The 5,051-nt window shown below is 25.5% G+C and overlaps 1 protein-coding gene across 1 annotated transcript in view; it reads left to right on the top strand.

The window, feature by feature from the left end:
• Nucleotides 1-5,051, top strand: part of LOC117181959 (trypsin beta-like) — a 9,462-nt gene that overhangs the window by 3,457 nt on the left and 954 nt on the right. The window lies entirely within an intron of this gene.

Genomic DNA, 5,051 nt, shown 5'->3' with positions numbered 1-5,051 from the left:
AACGAAATATTTAATCAACAAATTATTTTTTGAAAAATTTTTTTTTATGATTTTCCATAATCATACTATTTTCTAGTTATATTGCAAGAGACTATGATCTTTTAAACAAATGCATTATCCGGGCATTTGTCGGCAGAAAAATTCGGTTTCTTCAATGCCAGTCTTTTCAGATGGGAACTTAATAAGAGTTTCAGCAACATTCATAATAAGTTGATAAATTTTATTATTTCTTTAAACAAATTAGATAAACAAATGCATTAATCAGGCATTTGTTTACAGAAAAATTCGTTTTTTTCCATGTCAACAGTTTTAATTAGGATGTCGAAAAAACTAAATTTTCCATCGACAGATGCTCGAATAATGCATTTGTTTATTAAATTTGGTTTCAAAAATATATAAAATTTATCAATCCATTATGAATTTTGCTGAAATCATCACGAACTTCCCAATTAAAACGAGTGAAATCGAAAAAAAAACTAATTTTTCCGTTCACAGATGCCCGAATAATGTATTTGTTTATTAACTTTGTTTTTAAAAATCATAAAATGTGTCAACTCATCATGAATGTTGCCGAATTTATTATGAATATCCCAATTAAAAGTCGGACATTGAAACAAAAAAGAATTGTTCCGTCGATAGATGGATAAATTTGTTTATAATATAAACAATTATAATCAGAAAAGAAATTTTTTTACATAATATTGTTTCAATTCCAATTTCTTGCAACATAACTTGAAATTTTGCAGATTTTAACCGCAAAATGTAATTTTTTTATTTTTCATTCTTTTTTATTATGTCAATTTTGAATTTTCAATATTGCAATGATTTTAACATATAATCTATTATAAACGGAAAAAACAGTGTTCCAGATACAAATTTAAAATGTTTAAATTTATGAATTTATTTGGAACAAAAATTGTCTTTTTAACTGCAAAAAATGGATTTTTTAACAAAATACTCGAATTCTCGACAAAATAATTAAATTTTTAACAAAATAGTTGAATTTTCAACCTAAAAAAATTATTTCTCAACAAAAAAGTGTGATACTTTATAGTATTTTGCGACAGATAAGATTTTTCACTCCAAGAAAAAATAAAGGTTTATCTAAATTGTCAACAAAAAAATATGACTTTTCAGCAAAAAATTAATTTTACACGAAAATAATGCATTTTTAAATAACAAAAATAAAATTTGAAACCAAGAAAATTATTTTCTTACCAAAAAAAGGAGACTTTTTAACTAAAAAAGATCAATCTTAAAAAAATGCAAGTTACATTTCCAGTTGAAAAATTACATTTTAACCAAAAAAGCACACAAGCAAAGCAGAATAATTTTTAGCTAAAATGTGAATTTTCAGTAAAAAAATGAAATTTCTACTAGAACAGATTTATTTTTTAATCAAAAATATTAATTGAAAAAAATAGTTGAATTTTTTGTTTAAAAAGATTTAAGTTGTTTCACGATTAAAATTTGAATTTTCCAACTCGAGATAAGTTTCTAGAAAAAAAAATAATTTAATTTTCAATCCAAAAATACCAATTTTTAACCAAAAAGATGCACGAGTAATGGAATTTGATGAATGAATGAAACAGAGAGATTTTTAACAAAAAAATTATCATTTTTTATTTTATATTGAACTTTTATCCAAAAAAAGATTTTAGTTCATTTTCCGACACCAAGATTTAAATTTTTAAACCAAAATTAAATTTTCTACAAAATAGTTAAATTTCCAACATAATAATAATAGAATTGTGCACCAAACCGTTTGCCTTACAAAAAAGTCCAAGAAAGATTAAATTTATCTTATTACAGATAAATCTGTAATTAGAAAACCAAAAGTGGTAATAGTGAAATTTTTATCCAGAAAGGATTTAAATTCACCTTTCAACACTAAATTATTAAATTTAAACATAAAGTAAATTTTCTACGATATAGTTAAATTTCCACCAAAACAGCGGAATTTTCAACCAAGAATATGACAATTACACAAAATTAATGAATTTTTAACCAAACTATTGCACTGTTATTAGTTGACTTATTAGCAACAAAATTTGAATTTTAAAGAAAAGGTAAATTTTGTACGAGTAGAGTAGAATTTTTAACACAATAAAATTATGTAGAATTTTTTTGAAATTTTCAACCACTCAGTCGTTAAAAATTATTTGGTTTTGGTTAAAAATCCAGATTTTTGGTTGAAGATTTATAATTTTAGTTGAAACTTCATTTATTTGTTTTTTTTGGTAGAAAATTTATTTGCTGGTTGAAAATTTATCTTTTTATTGAAATTAATTTTTTTTGGTTAAAAATTTAACTATTTTATTTCTTTATTTTTTTTTTGAAAATTGATCTTGTTCAATTTTTTGGCAGAAATAAAAACCTCTTGGTTGAAAATTTAACTATTTTATTAATAGTAAATTTTATTTGGATCGAAATGAATTTACTTAACTATTATATTATTATTTTATATTTTTTGATGAAAATTCACGTTCTTTCTGTTAAAAATTAAACATTCCATTCACTTCTTTGGTTGCAAATTTCAGTATTTTATTAAATATTCATCTTTTTTGGTATAAAATTAATTTGCTGCTTGAAAATTAATATTTTTTATGAAAATACATTTTTTTTGTAGAAAATTTGACTATTCTGTTTGTTAAAAAAGTTTATTATTTACAATTAATTGTTTATCTGAAAATTTACCTATTTCATTTTTGTCGAAAATTAATTTTTTTGTTCTTGAATATTCAAGCTCAAATTCACCTGTTTAGTTGAAAATGCATGTACTTTGTTAAACATTCTTCTTTTTTAGAAAAAATAATCTTCGTCAAGGATTTACCACTTTGTTTCAAAATTCATTCCTTTGATTGAAAATTCAACTTTTTGTTAAAAATTTTGTTTTCTATTCAAAATTTATTTTTAAAACTGAGAATTTGACTATTCCAAAAAATGATCTTTTTTAGCTGAAAATTTCACTGTTTGGTTAAAAAATTCGTATTTTTTGGTTGAAAATTCAACCTTAAATTCACCTGTACGGTTTTCAATTCAGTTAATTTATTAAAAATTCATCTGTTTTGGTAGAAAATTCATTCGCTGTTTGAAAATTGATCTTCTTTATTAAAATTACATTTCTTTGGTTGAAAATTTAACCATTTTATTAAAAGTCCATTTTCTTTGGACCGAAATGAATTTTTTCAACTATTATATTATTATTTAATATTTTTTTAATGGAAATTCACTTTTTTTAAATTATACATTCAATTCACTTCTTTGTTTGAAAATTTCAGTATTTGGTTAAATATTTATCTTTTTTGGTCGAAAATTAATATTCTTTTATGAAAATACACTTGTTTGGTGGGAAATTTGCCTATTCCATTTGTTGAAAATTTTTTATTAATTGAAAATTAATTTTGTTCTGAAAATTAAACTATTTCATTTTTTTGATAATGCTTCCTTTTTTGTTGAAAATTAATATTTTTGGTTTGAAAATTAATTATTTTGACTGAAAACAAAAAATATTCCATTTTTGGTAAAAATAAGTTTCTTAAACTGAATATTCAACTATTATATCTTTTGTTGAAAATCCATCTTTTTTTTTGTTTGTTAAAAATTCAATTCCCCTATTTGGTTAAAAATTCGTGTGTTTGGTCGAAACTTTGTCTTTTTAGTAGAAAATTAAACTTCTCCGTTAAAAATTCATCTCTTTGATATAAAATCATTTTTTAAACTGAATATTTATATTTTTTAAATCAAAAAAGTGAAAAAGTTTTTAAGATAAATTAAAAAACAGAAGATAAACTTTACATCGAATTCCGACGAAAGATTCTCTGCAACACAAATTAACTTTACAGGATAAACTTGACACAAATATCGGTTAAACTTTCTTTTGTTTTTCCACGACAAACACATTGTTTTTGAAATACGCGAAGTTGGCTAAACAAAACTTTATCACTCTAAAAAATTTCCTGCAACAAATTTTATTCTTAGTTTTTTCTGTGAAACATTCTTTGCAATAAAATTTTTCTCATAGGTATATAGGATTGTTTTTATATCTGAAAGAAAAATTGATAACGGTCGGGGGAAATAAAAAATTGGTAAGGGAACAGACAGAGAATTTTAAAATTGGAATTTTGTTGCAACCATTTTTGAACCAAGAAACAGTTATTTTATTCTACCAAACAGTTTTTTGAGGGTCTCGTCTTATGACTACGAGGGTAGTTCAATAAGTCCTTAGAATGACCAACAGATGGCGCGCGAAACGCTCCAAATCATCTGTTTTCAGTCAGCACCACTCCCGACTAGATATATGGTGCAGTCACAGTCCATATCTTCTGAGTTTACGTGTTTTTATAACCAATTGAAAAAAAAAATTGTTCGTTAAAAAAAATGAAAAAAAAGGAGTTCAGAGCGGTAATCAAACATTTTCATTTAAAGGGTTTAACTCCATATGAGATAAAAAATGAATTGAACTCAGTTCATGGCACATCTGCCCCTGCCTTAGCAACGGTTTATAACTGGGTAAATGAATTTGTTGTTTCAATTCTACATGAAAAATTAGGCATGAAAAATCTATGGGCAAGATGGGTGCCGCGTTTGCTCTCAGCTGAGAATAAAGGCAATAGAGTGGTCGCCTCTGAGGCTCTTTTGGCGCGCATAAGTCGGGAATTTTTAAGTGAGGAATTTTTTCGTCGATTTGTGACTGTGGATGAAACATGGATACACCATTACACTCCTGAGACAAAGGAACAATCCAGCTCCAAAAAGGCGAACCAGCTCCAAAGAAGGCAAAGACCGTAAAGTCAGCTGGTAAGGTTATGGCTACAGTTTTTTGGGATACACGTGGAATTATACTTATCGACTACTTGGAAAAGGGTAAAACAATCACTGGTGAATATCATGCATCATTATTAGAGCAGCTGAAAGAAGAAATTTAAAAAACGACCACATTTGACGAGAAAAAAATTCTCTTTCATCACGACAACGCCCGAGTTCACACCTGCTTCGTTTCAATGGCTAAAATTGAAGAACTAAAATTCGAATTGGTCGAACACCCACCG

Source organism: Belonocnema kinseyi, chromosome 10, assembly GCF_010883055.1.
Source record: "Belonocnema kinseyi isolate 2016_QV_RU_SX_M_011 chromosome 10, B_treatae_v1, whole genome shotgun sequence".
Lineage (NCBI taxonomy): Eukaryota > Metazoa > Arthropoda > Insecta > Hymenoptera > Cynipidae > Belonocnema > Belonocnema kinseyi.
The sequence above is the reverse complement of the archived record's forward strand: the minus strand, read 5'-3'. Positions and strand labels throughout refer to the sequence as shown.